The sequence below is a fragment of the Sinocyclocheilus grahami genome, unplaced genomic scaffold (genome assembly GCF_001515645.1).
Source record: "Sinocyclocheilus grahami isolate Dianchi unplaced genomic scaffold, SAMN03320097.WGS_v1.1 scaffold17.1, whole genome shotgun sequence".
Taxonomy (NCBI): domain Eukaryota; kingdom Metazoa; phylum Chordata; class Actinopteri; order Cypriniformes; family Cyprinidae; genus Sinocyclocheilus; species Sinocyclocheilus grahami.
In genome coordinates, this window is record NW_015505196.1 from 6249473 (window position 1) to 6264007 (window position 14535).

Sequence of the window (14535 nt, forward strand, 5' to 3'; positions counted from 1 at the left end):
AACTGAAGATGTCGTTTGATTGGTTTACACAGCGTGAGGGCGGAGCTTTCACGGGCTGCAGAAAATGTACCGCTTCTTATTCAAGACGGCGAAAGGTTTGATGAGTTTTGGGGGAAAACGACACATATTCAGTTGTTTTGATCGTTCATTTATTTTCTGTCATACTGGCCCATAAAATAATAAATTATACAAAAAAATCTTTATTTGACACTTAAGCACTTTCCAGCAGGTATTCATAAATCACATTCATTAACTCAATCATTCCTTCAGTCCCAGGTTTTCATAAACAGAATCAAATACACCATCTTCTTGTGCATTGCAGTGCTGAAAGAGAAAACAGCAATAGAAACGGTTGATATTCTGAAACACAACTCTTTTTTTCACCAAATATATTTCATCAGGTCATATGATAATCATGAATTAGATTCCTTTTTATTGAATGCTTTATTTTTACTGTTGCTTTCCGTCTGAGCTTGTAGGTATTACATATTTAAAATCTGTGTATGTCATGAAGTGTCTTCACTGCATGATTATATGTTCAGTAAAAACATGCTATAATTATTAAGCGCTCAATGTTCATATATTTAATACTTGATATTACAATTTACAAGCATATTGTTAGGTCTACATTATAGGTTATACATGTAATGTAATATTACACCATTTATTAAACAAACCCGTGTTAAACAAACCTTTTCTGATTTTGTCTTCTTTGTGTTTTCTACATGCATCGTGTCTGAATGCAGTGTATCATAAATAGAGTCTGATCTGCATTGTAGAGTCTGTTGGAAAGACGACAGAAATTTATTTGAGATATCATTTAAAATCCTTATTAAAACAGGTTGCCAGGTTACCAACAAATGGCAAATACTGAGAGCAAATGACTACTATCCAAAAGAGAAACAGACTGTTATCTCACTGTGTAGAGTGATGCAGATGCAGCATCTTCATCCAAAATCACTCCATCACTCTCCCCTGATCTCTGCTCTACAACTTCATTTTTGTCATCTCTACAAGGAGGGTGTTCCTAAAAAGAATGAAGCAGAACTAGAGCTGAAACTAACAGCATCACATGGGTTTTTCCGGACAGTACACTTGTGGCCTTTTTGGTCATAACAGCACCATCTTGCAATCAATGCAATTCTGGACAGTCCATCTGGAGCATCTTGCATAATAACAGAAAGATGATCTTTTCTGAACTGACAATTTACCACTTAGTCATGAGTCCATATCTACTGATCAGCCACAGCAACATTAAAACCATCTACCTAATATTGTGTAGGTCCCCCTTGTGCTGCCAAAGCATGGACTCCACAAGACCTCTGAATGTGTCCTGTGGCATCTGGCACCAAGACATTAGCAAAAGATCCTTTAGGTCCTACAAGTTGCAAGGTGAGGCCTCCATGGATCAGATTTGTTGGTCCAGCACATCCCAGATGCTCAATCGGGAATTTGGAGACCAAGGCAACATATTCATCTCTTTTTTCATGTTGCTCAAATCATTCCTTAACATTTTTTTGCAGTGTAGCAGGGAACACGCACCCGGCTATCCACCTGATCTAAAAGAAAAAGTGATTCTTCAGATCAGGCCACTGCTCCATGGTCTAGTTCTGACACTCATGTGCCCATTGTAATTGCTTCTGGTGGTGGACAGGGGTCATCATGGGCACTCTGACCGGTCTCTCTGCACAGCCTAATACGCAGTAAACTGTGAGGCACTGTGAGTTCTGACACCTTTCTGTCATTGCCAGCATTGAGTTTTCCAGTAATTTGAGCTACAGTAGCTATTCTGTGAATAGACCAGACAGGATAGCCAGAGCAGAGGTACTTCCTTTAGCCTGAGGCTTATTATTAATGTCACTTTTGGTGTGAAAGGGCCTTTACAGATGCTTTACAGTTATTCACTTCACCTGTCAGTGGTTTTAATGTTGTGGCTGATCAGTGGATAACCCCTCACTGTCAGATTGAGTCCTTTCAGATGTGCAGAATTAAAGAAACTTACATTAGACAAATTATAGATAGACTGAATTATTACAGTATGCTCTAATGACACGATGTGTGGCCAAGTGTTACCTTGTAGCTCTTTAATATGTAAAGTGACCCAGCAACAGTGAAGATGAGGAGAATTCCTGAGAATGCCATCATTATGATGATGGCACTGTCTAACACCTCAGGTGGCTCCTGATAACCTTTATCTGGAAAACACAGAATTGGGGTAAGAGTGAAGAAACAAGGGGGAAATAGAGAGAACAGAAGAGGAACATTGTCTTCAGACACAATTTTTGCATCACTGCTTTTCTTTCGCTGAAAGTGGCAGTTTCAGTCTAACATGTCACATGGCCAAACTCACATGATGTCTTTATTTGATTTAATGCACCTTTTTATTTATCTGTCCAGCCTATCTGTCCATCTATTGGCTCACAAGCAACAAACCTATCGAGTAAAACTTCTGAAGAAAAAATCTCTATTAATTTCAAGATTTGTATGTATTTTAATACTTATAAATGTTTAAGTTGTGACTAAGAGATTATAAGTTGCCAGTGAATTTCAATCATAGAGAGGTAATAAAATGATCTGCAGACTCACCTCTCACATGAACCACCCAATGCACTTCCTGATTTGCATAACTAAAGTAGTAATTTCCAGAACTGAAGCTATTGTGCATGTTGATACGTGCCCTCACCAACTGTGTAGTTTCAAATAATTCACTTTTAAGTTCTTTATTCCAAATTCTCGTCATGTTCTGAGTGTGGTGGCATACAAGTTTGCTAGTGGTGTAGTTTGCTGGGATGAAAACTGACAGGATGAAGTCAAGACTTTCCCCTGCTAGTGCCACTCTGGTTCTGTTCAGCACGGAGATTGTAGGTTTGGCTGGAGGAACGGAGAAGAGAACATGGTGTTATTGAAGCATCTGTGCTCTCCTGATATCTTCATAATTTATGGATTCTAATTCAGCTTAAGAGGGTGTGGGTGAGAAATGCAGCAATACAATAATAAAAATGAAATAAAACACACACTGTAATGACATAAATTAAGATCAACAATACCTAGAGTTTCCTGCCAATAGCACAGAATTACGATCCAACACAGGACAGGCTTGGCTGCATACATCCTTGAGCGAAATTTACATTTCCTTTCATTTGAAACAAAATGAGCCACCTTTTCTTTCTCTCTGTTGTTTCATCAAAGCTCAGAAACAAAGTGGTAAACAACTGCTTTCTGTTCAGACAACGCGAGAAGTTAAGCCATATTACACCACAGTGGATGTTCACAGGACCCTCACACAAGGTACAATCTCAGAATCTCAAGCAATCCTCAGAAACCACTTCCTCTCTCACGCCACAAACTCACTTCCTAAATTATTCCCTTTTACAAAACTGTTGTTCTTTGGTTGGTATTGATAACAATCAATTCTAGATCTAAATGTAAACGGTTTTAAACAAGGTTTCAACACGGAAATGTAGTTTCTTTACAAAATGTGTGCACAAAAAGGGTTAGTTCACCCAAAAATTAAAATTAGCCCATAAATTACTCACCCTCAAGTCATCCTATGACTTTCTTCTTTCAGACGAGTCCAGTCGGAGTTATATTAAAAATTGTCTTTGATCTTCCAAGCTGTTTAATGGCACTCAGCGGGTGTTGCAGTGCATCAGTCCAAAATAAGTTAAATAAAAAGCACCCATCCATAAAAAAAAGTGTCTCACACGGCTCCGGGGGGTGAACAAAGTCCTCCTGTAGTGAATCGATGCGTTTTTGTAAGAAAAATAACCATATTCAAAACGTAATAATCAATTTAATCTAGCTTGCGCTCACTCTCCCCTGCGCTTCCGTGTGCGTCACTTCTGAGGCGCAAGCTACATTAAAGTGATTATTACGTTTTAAATATGGTTATTTTTCTTACAAAACAGCATCGATTCGCTACAGAAGGCCTTTGTTCCCCCCCCGGAGCCGTGTGAGACACTTTTTTTTATGGATGGGTGCTTTTTATTTAACTTCTTTTGGACTGATGCACTGCAACACCCGCTGAGTGCCATGAAACAGCTTGAAAGATCAAAGACAATTTTTAATATAACTCTGAAAGAATATAACTGGATTCACCTGAAAGAAGAAAATCATATACACCTAGGATGCCTTGAGGGTGAGTAATTTATGGACTAATTTCCATTTTTGTGTGAACCAACCCTTTAAGCTCGAGGTCTTTAAAATGGTTATAGTTTTTTCAGGCAGTGAAACAGGACATTCACAAAAGCATCAGAGGTTTTGCAGAGCATCAAACGTTTCTATTTACAATGTATTTTGTAGGGTTGAGTAATGTAACCAATCACAGACATTTCTGTCGTTCTCTTAAACACATCTGATTGGACATGTGATTCTCTCATTGTAACAAGATACACAATGTAAGAAATACATTCATTATGCAGTGTAGAGAGCTTTATTGATTATATCTTAACTTTGTGAGATCGTGATGAACTGAAGTGAGTGACAGCTTAGTTATTATAAAGGAATCGCTATTTGCGCGCTTCCTAGGATAATCCATTCCGAACTTGAATTAAAGTTTTGTTTTCCCTGCTGCTAAGAGGACCAACGGTCCTGTACACACAACAAACATATAATGACATATAAATCCCTCATCACTCATTATATATGCGGGATTCACTTTTAAAATGGCAATGATTATAATAACCATAGTAATGTAGCCTATGGGAAAGAATGTAATTTTTCTAAATATATAAGCATTAAGCAATGTAAAAACAGACTAATAATAGCCTAGAAAAATAGATGAATTACTAAAAATGTTTGAAATGCAGTTGCAATTATGATTTGTAAATCAGTGTACATTGCTATTGTTGTTGTGGTAAAAAGTTATTTATTTTAACTGTTATTTTAAATTTTATGATGAAACACAGTATCATTCATCATGACGTTATCTGGTATGCCCATATAAAACTCGGCTGACAGGGTTTATGTTTATGTGTGTGTGTGTGTGTGTGTGTGTGTGTGTGTGCCTACTTTAACCACCAGGTGGCAGCAAAAGAGCACGATACTTTGTGAGCGAGCGCCTGCATCAAATAAAGAGGAGTTCCAAAATCATCAAAAATGAATTACGTAATGATTACATCACTGTCACTGAAATAGGCTACACATAATTAGCGCCAGGGCAGATAAATCAAAAACACCAGTACAGAATATTTTCCCACTTTTTCCTTAGTTTAGTATGACTTTAAATGAAATATTACTGTATATATAGAAAAATATATAATCTCTGATTTGTATAGATAACAGATAAAAATACGTTTAAGTGTTATAAGTGAAGACGTAAAAAAATGTAAAAAAGATTCACATAAGAACAAAATACAGCCATTAATATGGATTTCACACACCTTACATCTTTGAAATAGTTGAATATTCAAGCTCCAGTTGTATGATAAAGATAAAGAGACTGAGATAGGGAGATATATAGAGAGTGAGGTGAAGAGAAGAGCAAGGAATTCAGTTAGAGGTGAAAAATTGCCTTGTTTAATGAGAAACAGGTGCATGAGTGCCTTGTGACTTCTGCGCTGAAGTAAAGGAATACTCACATACTCTTAAAAGCCTAAGCCAGGCGAAACTGACCTCACATACCACAAAAACAGACCAGGGTGAGAGAGAGAGCGCGTAGAGGCACAACAAATATAACATCTGGATACCAGGGAATAAAAATATTTCCATCTCTTTCATCTTCTTGTCTCTGCAGTCATAATGAGAGTTCAAATCAACACATATAGAGGCATGATAGTAAAGGACTACAATACAATAACAACAAAAATAAGAAAAGGTTAATTCCACGCTGCTTTTGTGAGAAAGTAAAACTTTGGAAGAAGACTGAAAAGAAGAAGAAGTTGTATAGTATATTTATTATGCTGTCTATATTTGTGAATTTAAACCAGGCTTCTGGATATAAACGGCCATAAGATAAAAATATAGTAAGTTTTTGGTCATTTTCCTTAAAAGTTTTTTTTTTGTTTTTTTTTTTAAGTGATTGTACAAGATTTTAAACAACGCTTCAGAAAAAACCAGTACAGTGAGGTCTGGACAATTTTTATATGAATGAACTGTAAAGAATGGTCTTCTTGTCCTGGATATAAACGGCCATAAGATAAAAATATAGTAAGTTTTTGGTCATTTTCCTTAAAAGTTTTTTTTTTGTTTTTTTTTTTGAAGTGATTGTACAAGATTTTAAACAACACTTCAGAAAAAACCAGTACAGTGAGGTCTGGACAATTTTTATATGAATGAACTGTAAAGAATGGTCTTCTTGTATTAAATACAAAAGTATGGGCAAGTCTTCATCAAGGTAAAACAGATATAAGTCTGGACATTGTTTTATCCAGGTTTAACTAGATTTAATTCAGACATTTATTGTATTGGCCCACACAAATTCACCCACTGTAACCATGGAAATAATACTGTGAAACATAGAGACTGAATTATGAATGCAGTGTTTTTAATTAAGAGCATTCGAACTGAAAGGCACATGCAAGTTGATGCAGTTGTTGCTCAGCGATGTTCAAGAGCCTTTTGATTGAATTATAAAAATCATGTGACACCTGATTTATGAGACTGACTGCTCTGCTAACTTGCTAGATTCTCTCTCTCTGTCTGTCTGTCTGTGTGTGTGTGTGTGTGTGTGTGTGTGGATTTGGCTATACTTGTGAGAAAACGTCCTCAAGCATTGAGTGAAACAGGTCAAAAACTGACTGATGAGGACATTTAAAGTGGTTATCACAATTTGAATCACTCATAATATTTGAAATATTTAGAATGCTTCAAAATGTCAAGAGATTTTAGTAAGGGTTTGGTTTAAAGGCAGGGCATTATAATCGTATTATGAAAGCCATTATGTCTAAGGTCATCACTATTTACTATATAAGGTCTGTTTTGAGTGTGTGTCACTATAAGAGAAAAAGGGCAAATGATTGGAGGGAGAAAAACATCAAATAAATCTAAAGAAAAGGTGCACATCTGGAAAAGAGTGATAGTTTGGGAGGGAGTGAGAAGACAGAGCCCAACAGATGGAGAGAGGGGGAGAGAAATAACGAAAGAAAGAAAAGGAGATGCAGGAGAAAAAGAAAGTGGGAGAGAGAGAAAAAAATGGAAAAAAGTACAGAAGGGAGGAGGGAGAATAAGACAGAGGAGAGAGAGGTAAATGCACACAGCATCATAGTTCTTATGCAGAAGTTTAAGTGTCTGCACACTGACGGTCAACAGACTTCAACACACTGTTCAGAGAGAAGAAGTGGACAGGACGGCGATATCACAGCAGAGGAGCACACAAAAAAAAGAGAAAGGAAAGACACATCTCATTCCCTGATAAAGTAAGTAATTTGCACTTTAGTAGATTTTAAACCATTAAAAGTAAAAATGTATTCTATAATATTCCACTAATCTGTGTCCTGCAGTTTTACTACCCTGCTATTTCCCCTCTTTCTGTTGGATAAAGCCTTGTATCTAGCATTGGGATCGGTCTAGATTTCATAAAGCATCAAAAATCAATGTTACAGCAAGTGTTAGTGGATGTATATCTTTTGTAATTGTTTGATTGATATTCCTATTGCATGTCAGTTGACAGTTCCTTCTCTCTGCATTTTAAAGCCTGCGTGATTTCAAAAAATGTGTAAAAACTGACAGAAGTGTCCTGATCAAACATTAATCCTGTGATTTTCGAGTTCCTGAGCACATCCAGATATGTGTTGCGCCACAACGTGAAGCCATTTTGAGAAATGCCTCTTTAGTGACTCACTCTACAAAGTCAATTATGATCTCCAAGTTCAATATTATGTAAAGCTCTCCGTCCCCTCTGGACTCCTTCTCAGTGTGGAGTCACTCCAGTTTCTCTTTGCTTTCCTGCAGCATTTCTCTGAAATGTGGCTTTTTTTAGTCTAATGACCATGTTTTTAGCAGTTCTGCCTATTCGTAGTAATCTTACCTCAGAGAGCTCTCTGTGGCATTGGCCCTTGTGGCTCCAGCACAAAGGAGATTTTCTTTCAAATAAGCTAATTGAGTTTGCTATCAGTTAGGCCAGTCACAAGACAATCAGCCCGTCATCCATCTCCCCTCTGTGTTCCTGAATGAACTCGAGTCATTTTGTGATCTGATCGCAGTCATTTAATAGAGTGGAAATACCCGACACTTGCGTGATTGTTCTTGGGAAGTGAAGAGCATGAGGCACTTTCCATGGATACGGCACAAAAGAAGGCATGAACCCCATTAAAAAAATGTAAAGTAATTTTTCCTTTTTCAAACAGCCAGAGAAGAACATTTTGTTGAGTTGAAAATGTGGATTTTTTTTTTTTACGTTACACCGTGATGTACAGTTGAAATAATCAATGCCCTTGGGTGTAACAATTTTAATGGTTGTCAATGTAATAATAATGTTTGGTAAACAAAACTAGTTAATTAATTAAATATTATTTCAATAGATTAAGTCAAAATTATTATGATTTTAATAGTTGGATACTGCAGAAAAGTGATTTTTGAAAAGGAAATCTAAAATATTATAATAGAAAGAAATTTGGGATTTGTGCTTCTAACTTAAATACTAAATTCTAATAAAAAAAAGAAGAAGTAGAAGACAACAACAACAACAAAAAAGAGCCCTGGAAAGTATCATGAGGAGAAAAAAACAAGGAATATAGAAATGATGAAACAGAGGATATGATCATATAAAAATGCAGGCCTCTGCACTGAAATTTTCCACAGTATCATCGGCCCCTAAAAGACATCTGGCTGTTTGTCCTGGAAATAAGCAAAGTGCTCTCCCATGTGCCAGATGTATTGGCAGTGTAAAGGTTTAAATCTCTTGCCTTACACTGAGAGTGTTCTTAGTACTTGTTCAACTTTTTGATATTTTTTTTCCTACCTCTCCTTTAAAGCTCAGCCACTTCTTCACCATGACCGTTTCGACTGCAAAGATGATGGTGCCTATGATGGTCATGGCCTTTTTGTCTCCATGTCTTGGGATGAGCAATGAAGTGGATTATGGGAATTGGAACTACAGAGAGGGAGGTAATATTATAAAATTATGAAATTGTGCAGAGTGTATTTAAGAATGGTAAAATGTGTTAAACTGAGGTGAGACATCATTCTTATTGCTATCTGAAAGTAATATCAATTTAGTCTAATATTTCAGAAACAAATATGCAAGTGGTGTTCGGTGAGTATAATTATATAAATAACAGCCATTTAATTTTTGAGTAAATCTGAGTAAATCTGAATTGATTCTGTGAAGGCCTAGTACTTTGCTTGTTGAAAAAGTTGCATGTCAAGTCGAGTCACATTTATTTCTATAGCGCTTTATACAATACAGATCCTCTCAAAGCAGATTCACAGTAATAAAAATAAATAAATAACAGTATTAATCTGGTAAAGTTCTTAAGTTATGAAAGGAATACAATTCAGCTGTAAAGCAGCCCTATAAAACTATTAAAATACTGTCATTATTCAGCTCAGTTTAGTTCAGTGTTTATAGTTCAGTAGCAGTGCAAATGTTGCAAAGTGCATTAATTATAAAGTCAATTCAACTGTATAAAGCAGCTCTAAAGAAGATAGTGTCATTATTCAGCTCAATTCTGTTCAGTATTGACTCAATATTAATATTCAATTTAATAGTAGTGAATCAAATTATGAAATGAGCTTAAATCAACTTTTAAGCAGCTCTACAGAAGGCAATAGTGTTGTTATAGCTTGAGTTAGTTCAGTGTCGATTCATTCAGTTCAGTAACAGATGATGCAGAGTTCATTAATATGAAATAAATTCAGCTATAAAGCAACTCTACAGAAGACGATTGTCATCATACAGATAAACTGAGTTCAAGTTTTGTTCTCATCCGATAGTGTCAGTGCGGTCATTTCACATTACTGAATATTAGGTGTTTTTAAACTTCATTCCAAAAACAGCTTCAATCGTTGGTGTGGTGGCCAATGTAAAAAAAAAAAAAGACTATCAGTCTGGATTGGCTCAACTTCAACACATTTGTTCAGATGTACATGGAGCTAATATTAAAATACAAATCATATTGACCTATGTACACCAACAAACTCATACCCTTACCTGTCAACCCAGCTAAAACACAAATAGACATCTCCTACACTCTTAAAAATAAATTTGCTTCAAAAGGTTCTTCAAGCGATGCCATAGAAGAACCATTTTTGGTTCCACAAAGAACCATTCAGTCAAAGGTTCTTTAAAGAACCATCTCTTTCTTACCTTTTTATAATCTGAAGAACCTTCTTTCGCCCCAAAGAACATTTTGTGAAACAGAAAGGTTCTTCAGATGTTAAAGGTTCTTTATGGAACCATTTAGACAAAAGGGTTCTTCTATGGCATCGTGAAGCACCTTTATTTTTAAGAGTGTAATTCCACTCTTTAAAGTTAAAGCCCTGTAGTCCAGTGAAAGAAACCTGATTAATACCATTCTGAAGCATCAGAAAGCCTCTTGTCATGTGGTTGCCTGCCTTATAAGAGACTAACCTCATTGTCTTTGCCCTCACGGCAGCGGAGAATGTGAACGTGGCTAACATACGCAGCGTGACTCGAGTGTTGGACGTCTGGGGCAAACGCATATTCAAAGATATCAAGACTCTCTTACACTCACAACCCAATGCCCTTCTGCCAGACTACTCCAGGTAACACGCTGTCTTTCCTGTACAAATTCATTGAAAAGACTCTTTACTATGGTACAAAGCAAGTGAAGCAATTAGTGTTAACCAACCACCAATATTTTTTTATAACATGCAACTTAGAGAGTGTTAAACCAGCTATATCTCTCTTTGCTATGTTCACTAAATCTTTCTTGTCTTGTGGAAAAAGTTTTTTTTGCACATGAAAGCTGCTTGTTGGACTGTTTTATATAAACTAGAAAAACGCACCGTCCTTTGGGGGTTTGTTATCCTGAAGTCGGCAGTTTAACAGACTTGCATTCTAGCCCTAAGGAGATTGTTTTCTAGATGCTGATTCTAAGCTATTAGCATGGAAACAGCACTTAAAATCCCAGAAAAGGTTTCCTCAGTATCTATATCAAATTACAAGTAAGTAATAAGTTAAATAAGTAGTGCGCTAATCTTCATTGCTATAGGCTACTGAATATTTATATTTGTAGCAATATATAAACATAGGCCAACTTGGTCGATGCATATATTGCAGTATATATATATATATATATATATACAGTGGGGAAAAAAAGTATTTAGTCAGCCACCAATTGTGCAAGTTCTCCCACTTAAAAAGATGAGAGAGGCCTGTAGTTTTCATCATAGGTATACCTCAACTATGAGAGAATTTTCTGTGGAGAATCTTCATTTAGGTATCGGTATCCAGAGACATGTGTGTGACAGGAATAAAATCAGGTGAATAAATTTGAATACTTTAAAATATAATTATGTCAATGTGTGTGTGTGTGTGTGTGTGTTTATGATTGACTACTCATTTTTTAATTGTGCTAAAATATTGAACTGCAGGGGTTGGTTGACAATATTAATTCTTTGTTGAATATCTCTGATGGAGTGTATTAAGATAACTTAATTACAAATGAAATCCTTAGTTCTGGGTAAACAAAACCAGACACGTTACTTAATTTTGTTAATTATGTTCAATTATGTTATGCAGTTTGGGTTTGCTTGGCACAGTGCCTAACCTGAAAGTAATATACAGAAAAATGTAACATTTCTATTTTATGACTAAACACCACTAAAACTACTTTATGACTACTTTATGGTTCATTTTTAGTAAATTATTCATTTGAACAAGTTTTACAATGTTTTATCATGTTTTTTTTTTTACTTTCCTGGTAGCCTTTTTTATTTAAATAGGCACAGTTTCAGTGTGTATGTGCTAGGTAACAGTTAATTGTCAAGAAATAGTTACATGTGTTGCAATGCATTCTGTGATTGGCTGCTTTAAGAAAGCTTGTGAGAGAAAGAGAGGAAGGGGAATGAAAAAAGAGAGTGGGGGAGTGAGACAGGAATAGAAAGAGAGTAGGTTTGTGAAACATTGAATTGCAAATGGTTTTAAAATAAACAGCTATTACTTTAAAAATAAACAGCATGTACGACATCCTCATGATTAGAACCAGCACGGGAATCAATAATCAGAATATGTTTGACATGAATCGATAGATACAGAAATGAGAGATGAATTCAGTGACATCAGTATTTGCTTGCAGTTTGTTCATGATGCTGTGAACCAGACGTATCCAAGGCAACACAAGTGGCTAAGAAGCTCTCATTCACGTTCCATGTACATTATGTCACGAAGCAAAGCTAAGCTTGTGTTGAATAGTCAAATGATTATCAAATACATAAGAAACACATTTCACAATTGTCATATTGTGAAAAGCAAGTGAGATTCATATCTGGCACATGATGACAGGGAAAAAAGGAGTGTCACCATTTCCCCTCAGATTCTGGCTGCTGGGGATGAATGGAAAAACACAGAAGGACTATGAGGCTTGAGATATCTCCCTTTTATTTTGTTTTTAGTCAACACTGTTTTGTACAAAGAGACAGAAGAATATATCTTAGCACTTATTTTCACACTGTGTCTGTATTCTCAATAGCTTAAGTATTGTGAAATGTCTCATTCAATTATTATTGTAGTCTTAACACATGTAATCTCTCTCTATACAAAAACAGAAAAAAAGAAACCATTTTTGTCATATTTACAGAATCTGTACAGTTCTGATCCATAAGTAACATTTAAAATAAGTGGTTAAAATACAAGAAGGACAGAATTGAAGACAACAAAGGTGTAAATTTGGTCTTCAATTCTGGTTCTCGAATGCTATTAGAATGGCACTGTGTTCCTGGTCCAGTGGTCTAATAACTTTTCCCCATGTGGCTATAAAAAATCTTCCAGACAAAAATGTATCTCAAATTTCATTATTTTAAATATTTGTCTTCATATATTAAAAGGCTATTGAAAGGGGACATAATTATTTACAGCAGACATAGTAGATAACCATTGCACTGTGCTCTGTTTCCTTTTCACACACACACACACACACACTTGCACAGACAAATGTGCACACACAAACACCTGCGCGCACACATGCCCACTCGCATACAGAGGTAATCAAGCATATGATTTCAGATACATGTACAATCATATGTGATGTACCTTACTGGGGAGGGCATTAAAATGACAAACCAGTAAAATAGAGTCAAACTAGTGTAGTCTTATCCTACCAGTCATAAAGAAAGAGATTAGTTCAAATGAGAATGAATGAAAAGGGAACTAAAACACTGAAATAACACAAAACACTGGCTACTATACCTCCGTCCTTGTCCGCCCATTTTATCGGCCCATCTCCCTTGTATCTTCTGCTGCAAATGTCATCTCACACTTAACCTGTGTTTATCAAATGTTATATTAGCGTGCTTTTACAAGGCCACATCTTTAAAGTGAGAATTAAAACTGGAAAGCTTTTCAGGAAGAGCAAAGGCATCTGTCCCTGACACTCACACACCCAATCACACAATACTACTTCTACATAGTACTACTACTAAAAACTGTTGGCTCGACTCTGCGGTACAAACACAGAGATTAACAGGAAATGCAGTGGTCTGTTACCACATCTATAGCTCTTAAAGCAATGCCACACTGTTATGAGATATCGTTAAATGATTTACTAAATAAAACTAAAATCAGAAAAACAGACCAAGCATAAAAAATATTAAGGGTACTTTAGAAAAATGGTACCATGCAAAGAAAAGTATCATGAAAAAATCTTGTGACAAAAAAGACAAAATTAGCCTTACATGGACACAAGAATGTTTTTTCAAAACTTATGCTTAACTAATGGCAGTATTCCTGACGAAATCTAGCAACATCACCCAAATTTGGGATTGCCGGTTAATTTCCTTAACGAGTTATTATTCCATACATATCCATTTTCAAAGATCTTATCAATTCATTGGAAACACCACATCTATTGTACAACCCGAACCTGTATGATGCACAGTTTATCAACATATTGCACCCACAAAGAGCAGGCATGATATCTAAATAGACATAAATGTATGAAACGCTAAAGATATGGCAATAAAATAAGTAAAAGACATGCATGCCCATCTTAAACACAAACTCTTACACACAAAGACAACTGAGTCAAAAAAAAAATGTGGCAGAAAGTTAAGATAAAAAATTCACAAATCGATAGCTATACATCAATTATAAACCGAATATTATAAATATTGTGCTTAAAGTGGAGATCTGTTTGGCTAACAGTTCATTCACAAAGAAAATGTATAAAGAAAATCTGCAATAAACACAACAAATTTCAAGTAAAGGATTTTTATCTAAGCTGTGGGCCAAGAGTTAAAAAAATGACAACGTCTTCAGACTGCCCTGCCATGAGTTCATTTGTGGTTTCACGAACAATGGGGGGAAAAAAGTCATAAATACTAGCAACGAACCTCACATGGCTCTCATTTATCCAATTAAATTAGTTCACTGGTTTATTGATTTAGGTAATTAGGCAATTTAGCTAAATGATATGT